The sequence below is a fragment of the Apodemus sylvaticus genome, chromosome 2 (genome assembly GCF_947179515.1).
Source record: "Apodemus sylvaticus chromosome 2, mApoSyl1.1, whole genome shotgun sequence".
NCBI classification, from domain to species: domain Eukaryota; kingdom Metazoa; phylum Chordata; class Mammalia; order Rodentia; family Muridae; genus Apodemus; species Apodemus sylvaticus.
The window spans coordinates 167,037,773-167,057,851 of NC_067473.1; the positions used below are offsets into that span (position 1 = coordinate 167,037,773).

Here is a 20,079-nt window from a genome sequence, read left to right on the forward strand (position 1 = left end):
TCAATGGACTTGGACCCTAGAGTGAGGTGGCAAACACACTCGGAAGCTGCATCTGAAATATTCATATGGGCTGGGAGATGAATTGAAGCTAAAGGTACTTCCTTTGCCAGCCTGACAACCTGAGGTCAATCCCCAGGACCCACAGGGTGGAAGTAAATCTCCTATAAGTTGTCCCTTGATTTCCACAGTCACCACTGTGTGTGTGTAGGGGGGAGGGCTGTGCATACACACATAGTAAATAAATGCAAAAAATAAATAAAAGAAAGAAAAGAAAGATAATCGTACTATAAGCCCTTTCCAATGGTTACAGTTTGCCAAAAGGTTTGTGGCATATAACCAAGGAGTTGAGGATTTTTAAAACAAACATGCCAGGCATACTTTCCAGGTATACCCACAGAGCCAAAAAGTATTCAGGAAACCTTGTCACTCAGACCCCTGACTCCCGCCAAGCTTATATATCAGAAGATGTTCACATTGGCTTGTAACAGCAAGAAAACTTCCTATGCCACTTTCCTCCTGAAATTCATAAGCCGTTAGTAAATGGCTTTGTTTATAGCTCTATAGCAAGCTGAGAAAAGGCATGCCTCAATGCTCAAATCTCTGGCATGGTTTTTCCCAAGAATTAAAATCTGGCTTCTCTAGAAGGATCCTATAGCACATATTCGTACTTATAAATATGATAAATATATTAAATTAATTCATAATACCAATAGATAGGTATAATATACCTAAATATTGGAATCCAGAGTCCAATAGCCCATAGGCACTAATAACTCCCTAGATCCTATGTGGCATCTGTACTAGCTGGTTTTGTGTGTCAACTTGACACAGGCTGGAGTTATCACTGAGCAAGGAGCTTCAGTTGGGGAAGTGGTTCCATGAGATCCAGCTGTGGGGCATTTTCTCAATTAGTGATCAAGTGGTGATGGCCCCTTGTGGGTGGTTCCACCTTTGGGCTGGTGCTCTTGGGTTCTATAAGAAAGCAGGCTAAGCAAGCCAGGGGAAGCAAGCCAGTAAGAAACATCCCTCCGTGGCCTCTGCATCAGCTCCTGCTTCCTAACCTGCTTGAGTTCCAGTCCTGACTTCCTTTGATGATGAACAGCTGTGTGGAAGTGTAAGCAGAATAAACCCTTTCCTCCCCAGCTTGCTTCTTGGCTATGATGTTTGTGCAGGAATAGAAACCCTGACTAAGACAGCATCTATCTACCGGTTACCTAAAAAAGAACATTATATGGATTAATAATATAATTGAAATTAAAAATATATTAAAGCCCTATTTATGACAACACTATATTAATTTAGACAATTTTCCTATCTTGTAAAAAAAATGTAGAATGGCTACAGCTCCTCTTACATGGAATGCAGAATAGTTAAGAATGTAAAACATTAACCCACAGTGCCACAGATAAGAAAACGATGCATTGGAATTACAGAGCTCTTGCACTTGGGAAGTTCTTTAGTCTGATCCTCATTTGACAGCTGCAAAATATGTTTGAATATAGCTTGCCTACAGTTTGCATGCATCTGTACCTGCTAAACCTCTCCAGGCAGGATTGCACCTGAAACAACTACACTGCCTCACCAGTGGCTTGTTATTCCATGATTTCTCTCCTCTTGGCTACTGCAGTGTCTTGATTTTCCTATAGAAGATTTACTTTCCCCATTTGAGTTTAGAATCAATCACACAATGACAAAGGAGACACAGTATAGAGAGAATGAGGAGAGTTAAGTCCAGGCCCTAGAGGTCATAATTAATTACAAGAGGACATTACAGAGATTGATAGAAGTTAGTGATAATTACAATCTAACTAAATATCAGTACTAACTCTCAAACTGATACATGCATTCACAACACAGTCACAAACCACAGGGTGGTTCTACACCTGTTTCAATGCATCAGAGGCAGGTCTATTGGCAACAGTAACACAACCATGGTGCCTGACTTTTCTATTCAGTTAACACAATGTTATTCCCCAGACACAACCACCAATCTACCCACAAGTTTCCAGAAGAAACTTTTCCCACCAAAGCACAGCCACATACAGGACTTTGAAATAGAACTTGACCTTAAAAAAGAAAAGCTCTGTGTGTGCTGTGCGTAGTTAGCTGGAACTATATCTGAACCTGTTCCACTGAGGAGTGGGTCTATCTGTTTGCAGCTCATTCCCAGTCCAAGCATGTGCATAACAGCCTTTGTGGATCTGCCAGCAAGGTGGTTTTCAGAGATCCAAGTGACGCAGCTCCCAGGTAATACAACGGGTCAAGGGAGTTATTAGTGGCAATGGATATGGAACAGAAACCTTGACTGCTTTAAATAAGAGGAAACCTTCTCTGGAGGAGGGACCTCAGACCCTGAGTGTCTACTTTCCTTCCAGAATCACTGACCACTACTATTCTCTCCTTTCTCCTCCCAAGCTACCTAACAAGAAAGCTGCCTTGCTACAGTGAACACAATGACTTAGCAGTAAAGGGGAGAACTGCTTAGATCCGGAAGAATCCAGTATAACTTATGTCCGACATCCAGAAAAACAAGCTACCCTTCCTGATTTTAGATCTTTGATACCAAACAAATGCAGCATGCCAATCATTGTGCAAGTCCTTTCCATGCCAAAGAGGAAAAGCAGATCGTGAGGCATTAGCTTATGAGTGATGGAGTCTTTAATTAGCCCCTTGAATAGATGGCAGAGCAAAGTTTCATATCCGGTCTCTTATTTATAAACCCAATATTTTTTAAACTAGTGCATGTATGTGTGCCTGTACACACACACACACACACACATACACACACACATATATATATATATATATATATATATATATATATATATATATATATATATATATAACGTTCCATTGAACAAAAATGCCAAGATGGATGGAAACCACAATGCTAAAATAAAATTTTGCTGATAAATGCACCATTTTTTTGAAAGGAATCTGTAAATGTCATGTTCATGTTCTTACAGGGACACAGATGATGTCTACATATTTGTCCTCTAAGACTCAGTGAAGCAGTATAGAACAAAATCAGAACAGGGAAGTGGGAAGGGTTGGGTGGGAAAACAGGGGGAGGGAAGGGGACTGATGGGACTTTCGGGGAGTGGGGGTCCAGAAAAGGGGAAATCATTTGAAATGTAAATAAATATATCAATAAATGTTAAAAAATCAGATTTTTCCAGTACTCATCAGATACACAACCTTTTTATTTCCTGGCTTTATTTTTCTGAACCCCCCCCTTTCTCTCTCTCTCTTTCTCTCTCTCTTCCTCCCTCCCTCTCTCTCTCTTACACACACACACACACACACACACATTCAATTCTGTTTCTCTCATCTGCTTTTTGAGTTTAAAGACTCACTTCTCAGGAATAGTAATTCTTTAATGTGCCTACTAGCCAAAAAGGGGTCATTATCCAAAAGGATAGAGCAGTAGCTGAGGATTTGAGATCCCAAGGCGTTTCTCTCAGTCCCAGGCTCAGTCTTTCTCTTGGAACAAACCTGTGAGAGACTAGACCAAAAGACAACAGTAGTGCAGACCTAGAAAGGCAGGCTCATGCAGATCCTAGAGTTAAGTATCTCCAACATCTGCTGGTGTGGGAGGTACTTAGGTACTGCTCATCTCTGGAATTGACATTAGGACTATTTGGACTTTCTCCCTATCCATCTTCCAAAGACAGACTTGAGGCAGGAAATGAACTTGGAACCCACAAAAAAAGCCTATTTGACATGAATCTTTTCATACAAAGCATGTTAATCAGCCTTTCAAATGTCTGAAGACCTGTGAAGTAAGGCTGCGGAGAGGAGGCCTAATTTGCAATCTGCTGTCTCAAAACAGCTGACCTTGGAAAGCTACAAAGTACTTTTTACAGCAGATAATCTGCAAAGCATCAAGGAAAGCTCAGACATGACCAACAGTGTCAGAGCTCACAAAGACAGAGTGACGATGATGTGTCATCTGATTTCCTGACAAAGCATTGATTCTTGTCAGATTTTCATTCTGTATTTATGTCCACAGTCTACCATCCACTACTTTGAGACCTTAAAAGCTCAGAAATAATGTATCTGAAATGTTTTCTTACTCATCACTCTTTCTGGGGTTTCTCCCTAACAGCTTCCCAAAGTCCTCAGTTTCCCTCATCTACAATAAGAGCCACCCCAAAGACAGAAAATAAAAGCACACAACTGTTGCCCACCCCAAGCAGCAACCTCAGGTCCATCTTTGTCTTCCTTTCCCCATTGGACCTGCAGTGCTGTTGACGCTTTCCTACAGATGCCTTCCTTGTTCAGCCTATTTTCCACTACCCTGAGACTTCAAGGCTTGGTTCTCATCTTTAATTCCTCCCATTGGGCTTTGCCTGTTAAGTAGGTGCTTCTAGGTCTTTAAAAATCTCCCCCAGCTGGTGGAGATGGCATACACTTTTGATCCCAGAAGGCAAAGGCAGAGGCACGGCCAGACGGGAGATGGATCTGTGTGAGTTTGAGTCCAGGCCAGCTTTATCTATACAATGAGTTCCAGAACATCCAGGGGATACATGCATAACCTCCTTACAGTTTCCTCCATAAACAAGGAGAACTTTTTATTTCTGGCCATTCTTATCATCTGTTCTATACTTCTGGTAGACAGACTCAAGCTAAGGTCAAGAAGACAGACTGGAGGTCCATGCTCACAGAGGGCATACACTACACTCCTATTCTTTCTTGCCCTCCTCCTCCTCCTCTTGCTCCCCCTTCCTTCTTCTTCTTTTTCCTCCTCTTCCTTCTCTTCTTCCTCCTCCTCCTTTTCCTCCTCTTCTGCTCCTTCTCCTATTTTTATTTTCCTCCCCACCTCCCCTCTCTTTCATTCTTTCTGTCCAGGCCCACAATCAGGAAGTCCACTCAGCTGTCTTTACCTCAGTACAGAGTCATGAAGGGTGTGGTCCACTAAGGACTTTGTATACAGAACACAATCCCATGTAAACAACAGCTATCTGGCCAGACTAGAAGTGTATCCCCAGGAGCACGTTACTACCTCCTCCTGAGGAGTTGGGAGCCAAGGCAGAGTGTATTCCCTCCTGAGGCTGGGTCAATCAATGGTGGCTGTGAGCTGTCTACAGTTTGGGAGAGGTGGAGCCATCACTGGCTTGGCTCTGGGATAGCAGAGGTTTGCAGTTTGAGCTCAGGTTTGGTGGGTGATTCCTGAAGCACCTAGAGGCACAACAGCATCTGACCTTGACCGACCTTTTCTTTCTCCTCCAGGAATTAGGAAAACCACTTCTCTCTCCTGTGGGCAGTGGAGCAAAACAGAGCAGCAGGAAATGAGTCAGGGTTAGAAGGGTCAGACTCAGGTGAAAGCAGGTTCTCCTCCTTGCCTCTTCCCTGTAATCATGTGATTCTTTCCAACCTAAAAGGAAAAAAATTAACATTACTAACCACTAAATAGTAAGTCAGAGGTGACCATGAGGAACCAGTTGTTTCCAAATGGGATCAAGGATTACAATTCTAACAGCAAAAATAAAGACAGGAGATGTTAGAGAGACTGAACCTGCAGTACACAGAATCTGTATAAAGGATAAAGGAGAAGGAAAATATAAGTCAAGAATAATGCATAATAATAGTAGTCATATTTGACATTTGGATTTGAGGTGTCCAGTAGACATCTGGGCTGAAGATGAATCAGCAGGTGTTAGTTTTTATTTTGTTGTGTTGGGTTTGTTTTTCTTTGCTTTTGGTTTTATGTATATAGTCTTTTGTCTACATGTATTTTTGTACACTGCTTGTGTGCCTAATGACAACTGAAGCCAGAAGAGGGAATGGCTCTTTTGATACTGGAGTTACAGATGATTATGAGCCACCATGTGTGTGCTAGGAATTGAACACAGGCTCTTTGGAGGACCAGTCAGTGGTCTTAACTGTTGAGCCATCTCTCCAGCCCTAGGAGCTGTTAGATGATATTAAAAGTTTTAGAAGAAGATGGAAAGCTAGAGGGAAAAAATAAAAAGAAGAGAGGAAGAAAAATTGGATTTGTATATGATGTAAGTATCATAAAATTTAGGAAACATAAAGGAAGCAAAGAGAAATATACCTAAAGAGAAATGTACAAAGACCTTAAGAAAGCATGGAAGTGGGGCTGGAAAGATTGCTCAGTGGTTAAGAGCATTGACTGCTCTTCTGAAGGTCCTGAGTTCAAATCCCAGCACTGAGATGGTGACCATCTATAATGAGATCTTCTGGTGTATGTGATGACAGCTACAGTGTACTTAGATATAATAATAAATAAATCTTTAAAAAAAAAAAGAAAGCATGGAAGGATGTAGGAGACTGAGAAATTGTGGGGGCTAAAGGAGGAAGGGAGTCAGCATCAGCATAGAAGACAAGTGGACAACATGGGAAGGTTACAAAGGAACAGTGTACTGGACACAGACTAATGCAATGGGAGGAGAGCACAAAACACTGGAGGTTAGACCAGAGTCGTTGTTTCCAGGAATGAAGCGGTATGAACATGTGAGAAACTGTGCTCAAGCATTGTTCCAGAGATATTTGTGAGATTATGAAATATTTGTGAGATTATGTGTGAAGGACTGGGAGGAGGAGTCAGTGAGAACTTCCAAGGTTGGCCTGTTTAGAGCCTCAGGGCTCCAACAGGTCAGTGGTCCTCACACCTGCCTGCAGCACTGCAATGCATTCTTGGGAGCTTAATGAAAATATTTCCCTGTTGCTCATTCCCCCCCCCCTTCCCAGAGAAGAGGATGTTAAAGGGTCCTCAATTATGACTCCACACAAGGCCTTGTAATGGTGGAAAAGCTTCCCAGGAGATGCTGACAAGCCGCAGGGTCTGAGAACTACTAAAGTTCAGGCAGGGGATTACTTATTTGATCAAAAATAATTTACATCATCACTTCGTTGATAACAAAATAGATTTCAGTTGTAAAAATCAAACATCTTTCTAAGAAGCATATGTTCATGTTATAGGTTATATGAAATTGGTGATGATTACTTCATAAACTTCAGAGATATTTTCCCATAGGAAAAAAATCACACTGAAAAGAGCCAATCAATAACCATGAAAACAGTGACTTTATGATAGTATGAAACTGATATGCTGATGAGTGAATTGCTAAGAATGGAGGGAGTTAGGTATAAATGTTCATTAGGTACCTAAGTTCATTAGGTATAAATGTTTAAAAAATTAGACCAAGAATGACTTTTATATGAATTAGTAGTTTTATTTTTTTATCATAGAGACAGGATCTCACTGTAAAGCCCTGGCTAGACTGAAGCTCATTCTTTAGACCCCACTGGCCATGGACTTCCAGCGAAATACCTGCCTCTGCCTCCTAAGTGCCAAAATTGAGTGTGTGTACCCCCTCACCCAGCTTAATTACTAATTTTTGAAAATACATTTAAGCCAGGCAAGTGGTGGTGGCACATGCCTTTAATCCCAGCACCTGGGAGGCAGAGGCAGTCGGATTTCTGAGTTTGAGACCAGCCTGGTCTACAGAGTGAGTTCCAGGACAGCCAGGGCTATACAGAGAAACCCTGTCTCGAAAAACCAAAATAATAATAATAATAATAATAGTAATAATAATAATAATGAAAATACATTTAAACATATGCCTATAGTCCCACAACATGGGAGGCAGAGGCAAGAGGAGTACTGTGTGTTCAAGGCTGCCCTGATCTACACAGTAAGACCATCTGTCAAAAAACTGAAATAGGATCAGATATAATTTTTTGCCTATTTCAACAAGTTTTCAAAATTGCTCTCCTGATCTACAGTCAGGGTGGAGTCTTGTTTAATGAGTTCTTCCTGGTATTGTTAAGGGCACTCTCTGGCCCAGTCTGGGAGACAGCCAAGTCCACAGAATAAAGTTAATGTATTATCTCTTTCCAGTAACAGAAAGAACTCGAAGACAGGAATCAGATTCCTGGGGTAGAAATATCTCAACACACTGAAAGTTTCATTCTTAATCTTTGCAGCTGAGCTCATCCTTCAAGCTCAATTCAAAGAATGCTTCAGAGAGTCAATGAGAATGTGAGTCTCATTAATGAAAGTGGTTGCAAGTGGCTGCTCTAGGAAGAATTCTTTCTGATAACCGCAATGGAATCGTTTTGTTTTGTTTTGTTTTGTTGTGTATGTATGCATGTGTTCCTGGAAATAGAAACCAGAACCTCATTCACACTATAAATGCATTCTACATCTGAGCCAGAGGTACAGCCTGAAAATAAAAATCGTCACTAACAGGCAGGAGGATCAATGGAACAGGATTGAAGATCCAGAAATGAACCCACACACCTATGGCCACTTGATCCTCGACAAAGAGGCTGAAAACATCCAATGGAAAAAAGATAGCCTTTTCAACAAATGGTGCTGGTTCAACTGGAGGTCAGCATGCAGAAGAATGAGAATTGATCCATCCTTGTCTCCTTGTACTAAGCTCAAATCCAAATGGATCAAGGACCTCCACATAAAGCCAGACACTCTGAAGCTTATAGAAAAGAAACTGGGGAAGACCCTTGAGGACATGGGTACAGGGAGAAAGTTTCTGAACAGAACACCAATAGCGTATGCTCTAAGAGCAAGAATTGACAAATGGGACCTCATAAGGTTACAGAGTTTCTGTAAGGCAAAGGACACCATCAAGAGGACAGATCGGCAACCAACAAATTGGGAAAAGATCTTCACCAATCCTACATCAGATAGAGGGCTAATATCCAATATATATAAAGAACTCAAGAAGTTAGACTCCAGAAAACCGAACAACCCTATTAAAAAATGGGGTACAGAGTTAAACAAAGAATTCTCACCTGAAGAACTTTGGATGGCGGAGAAGCATCTTAAAAAATGCTCAACTTCAATAGTCATTAGGGAAATGCAAATCAAAACAACCCTAAGATTTCATCTTACACCAGTCAGAATGGCTAAGATTAAAAATTCAGGAGACAGCAGGTGTTGGAGAGGGTGCGGAGAAAGAGGAACACTCCTCCACTGCTGGTGGGGTTGCAAATTGGTACAACCACTCTGGAAAGCAGTCTGGCGGTTCCTCCGAAAACTGGGCACCTCACTTCCAGAAGATCCTGCTATACCACTCCTGGGCATATACCCAGAGGATTCCCCACCATGTAATAAGGATACATGCTCTACTATGTTCATAGCAGCCCTATTTATAATTGCCAGATGCTGGAAAGAACCCAGGTATCCCTCAACAGAAGAGTGGATACAAAAAATGTGGTATATCTACACAATGGAGTACTATTCAGCCATTAGAAACAATGAATTCATGAAATTCTTAGGCAAATGGATGGAGCTAGAGAACATCATACTAAGTGAGGTAACCCAGACTCAAAAGGTGAATCATGGTATGCACTCACTAATAAGTGGTTATTAACCTAGAAAACTGGAATACCCAAAACATAATCCACACATCAAATGAGATACAAGAAGAAAGCAGGAGTGGTCCCTGGTTCTGGAAAGACTCAGTGAAACAGTATTTGGCAAAACCAGAACGGGGAACTGGGAAGGGGTGGGAGGGAGGACAGGGGAAGAGAAGGGGGCTTACGGGACTTTCGGGGAGTGGGGGGGGGGCTAGAAAAGGGGAAATCATTTGAAATGTAAATAAATTATATCGAATAAAAAAAATCGTCACTAAACTGGGATCAGCACTCTTGAGTACATACCCAAAAGATGCTCCAGCATGCCACAGGAGCACGTGTTCTGCTATGTTCATAGTGGCCTTATTTGTAATAGTCAGAAGCTAGAAACAACCCAGATATCTCACAACAGAAGAATGGATACAGAAAATGGTCTTCATTTACACAATGGAATACTACTCAGTTATTAAGAACAAGGACATCATGAGTTTTGCAGGCAAATGGATGGAACTAGAAAATATCATCCTGAGTGAGGTAACTCAGACCCAAAAGGACATGCATGGTATGTACTCACTAATAAGTAGATATTAGCAAAAAAAAAAAAAAAAAGTACAGAATACCCAGGATACAATCCATAGAACTCAGGAAGGTTAACAAGCCAAAAGGCCCAAGTGAGTTTGCCTCAATCCCACTTGGGAGGGAGAAGAAAACAATCTTGGCGGTGAGAGGGAAGGAGGGACCCAGGTGGAAGAGAGGACAGGAAGTGGAAAGAGGAATATGATTAGGTATTTGGAGAGGGGAACAGGACTGAAGTTCTGAGGGCCAGCAGAGAGAATGGTAACAGGCAACCTCAGGAGGTAGGAGGGGGAGGGGGGACTCTAGAATGTACCAGAGACCTAGGAACAGGTGAAAGACACTCAGAACTCAAAGGTATGGACCTTGGATGAAATGCCCAACAATGGAGAGAGGGAGCTTGTGGAGTCTGCTTCCAGCGGAAGGACGGGGCATCAAGTGGAGGGATGGGGTTGCCATCTCACAGTCAAAAACTCTGACCCAGAATTGTTCCTGTCTAGGGGAACAGCAGAGGCAAAAATGGAGAGGAACCTGAGGGAGAGGAGGTCCAGTGACAGGACCAGATTGGGATTCAGCTCCGGGGGAGGCACCAGGGCCTCACACTGTTTACTGATGCTATGGTGTGCTTACAGATGGAAGCCTGGAATGGCTGCCCTCTGAGAGCCCCAACAAGTAGCTGAAAAAGTCAGGTGCAGATACTTACACCTGACCAATGGACAGAAGCTGAGGATCCCTGTGGTTGAATTAGGGAAAAGCTGGAAGAAGCTGAGGAGGAAGGTAACCCCATAAGAAGAGCAGCAGTCACAACTTGGCTGCACCCCCAAGATCTCTCAGACACTGAGACACCAACTGGGCAGCAGACACCAGCTGATATGAGCCCCCCAACACATATACAGCAGAGGACTGCCTGGTCTGGCTTCAGTGAGAGAAGATGCACCTATCCCTTGAGACTTGAGGCTCCATGGAGTGGGGAGGTCTGGTGGTATGGGGGGAAGGTATGGGGATATCCTTTTGGAGAAAGGTTGGGGGGTTAGTGAGATATAGAATGGGGGTGGTAGGGGTGGATACTGTAAAGGAAGATTAAAGAATAAAAAAAATTAAATTCTAAAGTGGGGTCAGAGAGTCTGGGGAGCATAGATCAGTTGGAAGAGGGTATCACTGTGCCCCAGGGTTCAATCCCCAGCTCCATATAAACTGGGCATGGTGGCACTGCTTGTAAACCCAGGACTTCAGAGGTAGAGGCAGGAGAATAAGAAATTCCATACCAACCTTAGCTAGATATCTAGTCCAGAACCAGATTAGATTATATAAGACCCTTCCTTTAAATAAATAAATAAATAAATAAATAAATAAATAAATAAATAAGGGCTGGCAAGGGCAGTGGTGGCACACACCTTTAATCCCAGCACTTGGGAGGCAGAGGCAGGCGGATTTCTGAGTTGGAGGCCAGCCTGGTCTACAGAGTGAGTTCCAGGACAGCCAGGGCTACACAGAAAATCTCTGTCTTAGAAAAAAAAAAGGGCTGGCAAGATAGTTTAGCAGATACAGGTGACTTCAATCTCAGAGCCTACTTGGAAGGAGAGAATAGATGCTCCTTCAAGTTGTTCTCTGACCTTCATGCTCAAGTTTCACATGATCAACTGCATCCCCCCCATTAATAGAAAAATGTAAACAATTTTAAAATAAATAGATGATAGGCAGATAAATAGATAGGATAGATAGATAGATAGATAGATAGATAGATAGATAGATAGATAGATATAGATAGATAAGGTTAGATTAGATTAAACTATGCACATAAATGATATTCATTCACCAACAATTTACCAAGTCAAGAAACTTGTTTCTATAGTTACTTCTCAGACAAAGGATTCTGACTTTGTGTTTCTAAATATCACAGAACCTGAAGTTCGTAGATTACTGCTACATATTCACTACCATCCTCTTAGGAAAATAAGCGCCCCTTCAAAGCACAGACCTAAACATGAATCCTGTACCTTCCCTCTTCTTAACTCAGTGGAAAACTTCCCAAATGTTAAGAAAGAACAGTTGGGAAATAATCTAATGAGCAGAAGTGTAAAGCTGTGTGTGCACAGCTGTGGATGTGGGTGTGTCAGGAGAGGTGTTACAGCTGGTTTGTTACCCAAACACCCTCACTGTTGTCTAGCAGCTAGCCCAACAGCTGTTGCCCTCTCTGTTGAATTTATGCACATTACTGATTTGCCTCCTTTTCCTTACAGACTTTCTATAACTGTTTGTTAAAGGCAGATTTATCTTGCTTATCCATCACCCATACGTTGGCTTTAGTTCACTTTCTATTTTTGTGTCAAGTCTCAGAATATAGTAAATTAATCCCATTTCTGAAATCAAATATACTTGTCTCTATAAAATATACATATACACATTCACATACACATACATATACATATAAAGAGTCTCTAGTGCTCTTTGGCTGTTATAGTATCACTCAGTTTACAATGTTATCTAAGTGTTACTGTAAGTTTTAAGAGATATTACTTACATACTGTAAGTTTTAAGAGATAACTTAGCATACATTAACTAGTTTTGTTACTGATTATTATGTGAATAAATATAATCTTTTAATAATTGCTGTTACTATGCATCAAGTTATAAGAGTTTAAAATGGTCTCTCCTTTCACTCTATGCAGCATTAATATAAAAATGTAATATAACAAACAGGACACTTATTTTCCAACATCCAGGTTTAATGTGTCCTTGCAGAAGAGGTCACCAGCATATCCAGCAACATTTTCATCCTCCTTCTTCAAAATTTCTAGTTCCTTTTCTTATTAATATATATGTATATATATATATATGTATATGTATATATATATTCTTTGTTTATATTCCAAATGATTTCCCCTTTCCCAGTTCCCCCCTCCTCCATATGTCCCATAAGCCTTCTTCTCTCCACCCATTCTCCAATCACCTCCCTCCTTTTTCTCTGTCTTGGTACTCCCCTACAATGCTAGATCAAGCCTTTCCAGGATCCTTACATCTTCATGGGAGTCATTTATTATGCTAATTGTGCCTTGGGTATTCAGAGCTTCTGAGCTAATTAATATCCACTTATCAGAGATTGCATTCCATGTGTATTCTTTTGTGATTGGGTTACCTCACTTAGGATGATATTTTCCAGTTCTTAAAACTCATGATTTGGGGTTTGGTTTGGGAATTTTTGTTTGCTGTTATTTTGTGACTGCATTTCTTATAGCCCAGGCTGCCCTCCATTGCACCATAACTGAGAAAAGCCTTGACCTCTTGGTCCTTCTGTCTCCACCTCTGAAGTTTTAGGAGTATACCAGTTTACCATAGCCACTACATCAAGGTTTTAATTCTTCTGTTCTGTTTTGTGAATTGTTTCACAGTTTCTAAGATGAAATATTGGGTACTAATAAAAAGGGTATGATAGGATCCTATGCCATAGCACCCAGAGCTGATCCTGTGCCATTGCTCTCCATACCCAAATACCACTGGGAGAGAGCTGGTCTCCCAGGAGTGCTGACACACCTGTGAGCACAGGTAAGACCACAACTTCTGCTCAAATCCCTGGCCCAAGAGGGATCCACCTAGAGCCATCAGGACACAGGAACCAATGAACAGCCGGGGACAAGATCCTTCCAGTTTCTGTCTGCACCCCAGAACTGACCCTGTGCCATAGCTCTCCATAAATTCTTCCCAGAGAGAACTCATCTCCCAGGAGTACTGACACACGGGCTTGCAAGAGGGACAAGCCACAGTCAGAAACAGCAAGACTAGCTAATACCAGAAATAAGCAGATGGTGAGAAGAAAGGGTAAGAACATAAGCAACAGAAACCAAGGCTACTTGGCATCATCTGAACCCAGTTCTTCAGACACAGTAAACCCTGGATACCCCCAACACACCAGAAAAGCAAGATTTGGATCTAAAATCACTTCTCATGATGATTATAGAGGACTTTATGAAAGACATAAATAACTCCCTTAAAGAAATACAGGAGAAGACAGGTAAACAGCTAGAAGTCCTTATAAAGGAAACACAAAAATCCCATAAAGAATTACAGGAAAACACAATTAAACAGGTGAAGGAAATGAACAAACCCATTGAAGATCTAAAAATGAAACAGAAACAATAAAGAAATCACAAAGGAAGACAACTCTGGAGCTAGAAAACCTAGGAAAGAGATCAGAAGTCATAGATGCAAGCATCATCAATGGAATACAAGAGATAAAAGAGAGAATCTCAGGTGCAGAAGATACCATAGAAAACATTGACACATTAGCCAAAGAAAATGCAAAATGCAAAAATTCCCTAGCCCAAAACATCCAGGAAATACAAGACACAATGAGAAAACCAAATCTAAGGATCATAAGTATAGAGGAGAGTAAAGATTCTCAACTTAAAGAGCAAGTAAATATCTTCAACAAAATTATAGAAGAAAACTTCCCTAACCCAAAGAAAGAGATGCCCAAGAACATACAAGAAGCCTACGAACTCCAAGTAGACTGGACCAGAAAAGAAATTCCTCCTGTCATATAATAATAAGAACATCAAATGTACACAACAAAGAATATTAAAAGCAGTAAGGGGAAAAGGTCAAGTAACATATAAAGACGGACCTATCAGAATTACACTGGACTTCTCAGCAGATACTATGAAAGCTAGAAGATCCTGGGCAGACATCATACAGACCCTAAGAGAACACAAATTCTAGCCCAGGCTACTATAACCATTAAAACTCTCAATTGCCATAGATTGGGAAACCAAAATATTTCATGACAAAACCAAATTTATACAATATCTTTCCATAAATCAATCCAGCCACACAAGGATAATAAATGGAAACTGCCAACACAGGGAGGGAAACAACACACTAAAAAAAGCAAGAAAGTAATCTTCTTTCAACAAATCCAAAAGGAGATAGCCACACAAACATAAAAATAACATCAAATAATTTTGATGAAGCAACAGTCAATATTCTGTGTAATCTGTCTTAACATCGATGGACTCAATTCCCCAATAAAGAGATAATAGACTAACAGGCTAGATATGTAAAGAGGACCCAGTATTTTGATGTACTCAGGAAATGCACCTCAGTATTAAAGACAGAAACTACCTCATAGTAAAAGGCTGGAAAACAATTTTCCAAGCAGGTATTTCAAAGAAACAAGCAGGAGTAGCCACTCTAATACTGAATATTATTAACTTTCAACCAAAAAATATCAAAAAGAATAAGGAAGGACACTGCATCGTCATCAAAGGAAAAAATCTACCAAGATGTTCTCGATTCTGAACATCTATCCACCAAATGCAAGGGCATCCACATTCATAAAAGAAACTTTACTAAAGCTCAAAGCACACATTGCACCTCACACAATAATAGTGGAAGACTTCAACAACTCACTTTCATCAATGGACAAATCATAGAAACAGAAGCTAAACAGAGACACAGTGAAACTAACAGAAGTTATGAACCAAATGGATTTAAAAGATATTTATAGAACATTTCCTCCTAAAACAAGAACACACATGCTATGTACTCCCTGATAAGTGGATTTCAGGCAAAGAGCCTGGAAAACCCACGATACAACTCATGGGACACATGAAGCTCAAGTGGAAAGAAGACCAAAGAGTGGATGCTTCAGTCCTACTTAAGAGGGGGGAACAAAATAATCAAGGGAAGTAGAGGATGGGAGGAACTTGGGAGGAAGAGAAGAAGGTGAGGGGAAAAAGAAGGGAAGAATCAGGTATGGAGGAGATGGGGAGATGTACACAGGGTCAGGAAATGGAACAGATGTGTGTAGCAATGGGGGATAGGGAACTGGGGGTAGCAAAGAGAAAGTGCCAGATGCCAGGAAAGCATGAGCCTCCCAGGACCCCACGGGGATGACATTAGCTGAAAAACCCCACAAAGGGGAAGGAGAACCTATCAAGAGCATATCCAGAGGTTAGGTATGGCCCACCCATCTCCAAAAGTTTTAACCCAGAATTGCTCCTGTCTAAAGGAAATACAGGGACAAAGAGGGGAGCAGAGACTGAAGGAAAGGCCATCCAGAGACTGCCCCACCTGGGGACCCATCCCACGTGCAGACATCAAACCCAGATACTATTGAAGATGCCAAGAAGTGCTTGCTGACAGGAGCCTGATACAGCTGTCTCCTGAGAGACTTTGGGAGATCCTGACCAATACAGATGATGCAGATGTACACAACCAAACATTGGACTGAGCACAGGGACAGCAACAGGGAAGTTAGGGGAAAGACTGAAGGAGCTGAAGGGGACTGCAACCTCATAGGAAGAACAACAATATCAACCAACCAGAACTCCCAAAACTCCCAGGGACTAAACCACCAACCAAAGAGTACGGAAGAGGTACCCATGGCTCCTGCTGGATATGTAGCAGAGGACTGCCTTATCTGACATCACTGGAAGGGTAGCCCCATGGTCCAGTGGAGGCTTGATGTCCCAGGACAGGGGAAAGCTAGGCTGCTGAGGCAGGGGTTGGGGAGAGGAGGGGATAGCACCCTCATAGAGGTAGGGGTAGGGAAGAGGGGATAGGGGACTTGTGGAGGGAAAACTGGGAATGGGGATAACATTTGAAATGTAAATAAATGAAATAACCAATAAACAGTATCACCATAAAAAGTATATATAATAAAAGGGATATAGCAGATTTTAAAGATCCCTTTCTAAACAATAACTCCCAAGTTGAAATCAGTATTTCTGTTTGAATTTTTGAAAAGGCTGTGAAAGAGAAAGAAGGCAAGAAAGTCATTCCTTAGGATGCTTCTAAAATGAATTTTAAAGAGAATAAGACTCTGCTAACAAGACCCAAGTGTAAAGAGTTATTGGCAGTGTTCTAGATAAGTACAGTATAAAAGTCAAATATGTTCAGCCTTCCAGTGATAAACTCTGCTTATCTCTCTTTTTAAAGGAATCCAAAGAAAATTCATTAGGCTGTAACTCACTAGAGAAAATTTTATAGTCGCAGCCAACCATATTTCTAGTACCACACACATATGCTTCCCTAATTCCTGCCTTCCCTTAATGTTCTATGCACATTTATGCAAATGTCATCTCTTTCTGTATTTTCATTCATAATCTATGAAATAATGAATCATAACACTAAGTCCTAATCTATAAAACTATGAATCACATAATCAGAGACATTCTGATGGGAACAAAGGAGATTAAGTTACATGAACAAGCTAGGTGTGAAACTGAGCACCTGTAAATCCTGGCCGACAGGAGGCTGCGGAAGGAGGATCAAGAGTTAGAGGCCAGCAGCTTTTTAACATCAATGACATTTATGAATAAGCCTGTGCTACAGAATAAGACCCTGTCTCACAACAACAAGTGAATGATTAAAGTGCTTTAAAGTCAAGGCTAAAGTATTAAAATCTCCCAGGTAGGATGACCTGATAACTGTCTGTGCTACCCCAGCCACCCACACCTATTCCCTCCCTTTTCCAAGGCACCCGACCTTCAGGAGTTGAAGCTCAGTAGTAAATGATTCCAGCATCTGGTAAAGTATGGCTCTGTTATTTTAAGAAGGTCAAGTTGGTTCAGCAAGTGACTGTGCCATTTGTTGGCTGCATGTTTTCTTCTCTTGCATCAATACTTAGAATTGTTTAACCATAATATTTTACTGATTATTTGGGAATTTCACAGTATGCATCCTTATCACCCTACTTCCTACTACTCCCAGGGATTTTTTAAAAAATCCAATTTGAGAAAAAGCATTTGACAAAATTCAGCATCCTTTCATGCTTAAAGTCTTGGAGAGAACAGGAATTCAAGGCCCGTACCTAAACATAGTAAAAGCAATATACAGCAAACCGGTAGCCAGCATCAAACTAAATGGAGAGAAACTTGAAGCAATCCCACTGAAATCAGGGACCAGACAAGGCTGCCCCCTTTCTCCTTATCTTTTCAATATTGTACTTGAGGTACTAGCTCGGGCAATTCGACAACATAAGGAGGTCAAAGGGATACAAATTGGAAAGGAGGAAGTCAAACTATCATTATTTGCAGATGACATGATAGTCTACCTAAGTGACCCAAAAAACTCCACTAAAGAGCTCCTACAGCTGATAAACAACTTCAGCAAAGTGGCAGGTTATAAAATCAACTCAAGCAAATCAGTGGCCTTCCTATACTCAAAGGATAAGCAGGCTGAGAAAGAAATTAGGGAAATGACCCCCTTCACAATAGCCACAAACAGTATAAAGTATCTTGGGGTGACTCTTACCAAACATGTGAAAGATCTGTATGACAAGAACTTCAAGACTCTGAAGAAGGAAATGGAAGAAGACCTCAAAAAATGGGAAAACCTCCCATGCTCATGGATCGGTAGAATCAATATAGTTAAAATGGCCATTTTGCCTAAAGCACTATACAGATTCAATGCAATACCCATCAAAATCCCAACTCAATTCTTCACAGAGTTAGAAAGAGCAATTATCAAATTCATCTGGAACAACAAAAAACCCAGGATAGCTAAAACTATTCTCAGCAACAAAAGAAAATCTGGGGGGATCAGTATCCCTGACCTCAAGCAATACTACAGAGCAATAGTGTTAAAAACTGCATGGTATTGGTACAGTGACAGGCAGGAGGATCAATGGAACAGGATTGAAGATCCAGAAATGAACCCACACACCTATGGCCACTTGATCCTCGACAAAGAGGCTGAAAACATCCAATGGAAAAAAGATAGCCTTTTCAACAAATGGTGCTGGTTCAACTGGAGGTCAGCATGCAGAAGAATGCGAATTGATCCATCCTTGTCTCCTTGTACTAAGCTCAAATCCAAATGGATCAAGGACCTCCACATAAAGCCAGACACTCTGAAGCTAATAGAAAAGAAACTGGGGAAGACCCTTGAGGACATCGGTACAGGGAGAAAGTTTCTGAACAGAACACCAATAGCGTATGCTCTAAGAGCAAGAATTGACAAATGGGACCTCATAAGGTTACAGAGTTTCTGTAAGGCAAAGGACACCATCAAGAGGACAGATCGGCAACCAACAAATTGGGAAAAGATCTTCACCAATCCTACATCAGATAGAGGGCTAATATCCAATATATATAAAGAACTCAAGAAGTTAGACTCCAGAAAACCGAACAACCCTATTAAAAAATGGGGTACAGAGTTAAACAAAGAATTCTCACCTGAAGAACTTCGGATGGCGGAGAAGCATCTTAAAAAATGCTCAACTTCCTTAGTCATTAGGGAAATGCAAATCAAAACAACCCTAAGATTTCATCTTACACCAGTCAGAATGGCTAAGATTAAAAATTCAGGAGACAGCAGGTGTTGGAGAGGGTGTGGAGAAAGAGGAACACTCCTCCACTGCTGGTGGGGTTGCAAATTGGTACAACCACTCTGGAAAGCAGTCTGGCGGTTCCTCCGAAAACTGGGCACCTCACTTCCAGAAGATCCTGCTATACCACTCCTGGGCATATACCCAGAGGATTCCCCACCATGTAATAAGGATACATGCTCTACTATGTTCATAGCAGCCCTATTTATAATTGCCAGATGCTGGAAAGAACCCAAGTATCCCTCAACAGAAGAGTGGATGCAAAAAATGTGGTATATCTACACAATGGAGTACTATTCAGCCATTAGAAACAATGAATTCATGAAATTCTTAGGCAAATGGATGGAGCTAGAGAACATCATACTAAGTGAGGTAACCCAGACTCAAAAGGTGAATCATGGTATGCACTCACTAATAAGTGGTTATTAACCTAGAAAACTGGAATACCCAAAACATAATCCACACATCAAATGAGATACAAGAAGAAAGCAGGAGTGGTCCCTGGTTCTGGAAAGACTCAGTGAAACAGTATTTGGCAAAACCAGAACGGGGAACTGGGAAGGGGTGGGAGGGAGGACAGGGGAAGAGAAGGGGGCTTACGGGACTTTCGGGGAGTGGGGGGGGGGCTAGAAAAGGGGAAATCATTTGAAATGTAAATAAATTATATCGAATAAAAAAATAACAATAAAAAAAAATCCAAGTTGTGTTGGCCATATAGTCATTGGAGCCTGGTCACACTCCTGGTGATCTTCCCCATAAAGAAAAGTGAGTCTTTCATCAGACCCAGCCCCTCCAATAGCCCTCTGCTGTGGAGAGCTACATTTTATCCTTGT

The 20,079-nt window shown here is 41.3% G+C and overlaps 1 protein-coding gene across 3 annotated transcripts in view; it reads right to left on the bottom strand.

The window, feature by feature from the left end:
- Styk1 (serine/threonine/tyrosine kinase 1) overlaps positions 1-20,079 on the bottom strand; it is a 56,198-nt gene that overhangs the window by 17,586 nt on the left and 18,533 nt on the right. For 2 of the 3 annotated variants that reach the window (XM_052175090.1, XM_052175089.1), the window contains exon 2: positions 5,215-5,377. The gene's annotated coding sequence lies outside the window, so the exon portion shown is untranslated. The remainder of the gene's footprint in view (positions 1-5,214; positions 5,378-20,079) is intronic. The other variant, XM_052175091.1, reaches the window with a different exon arrangement.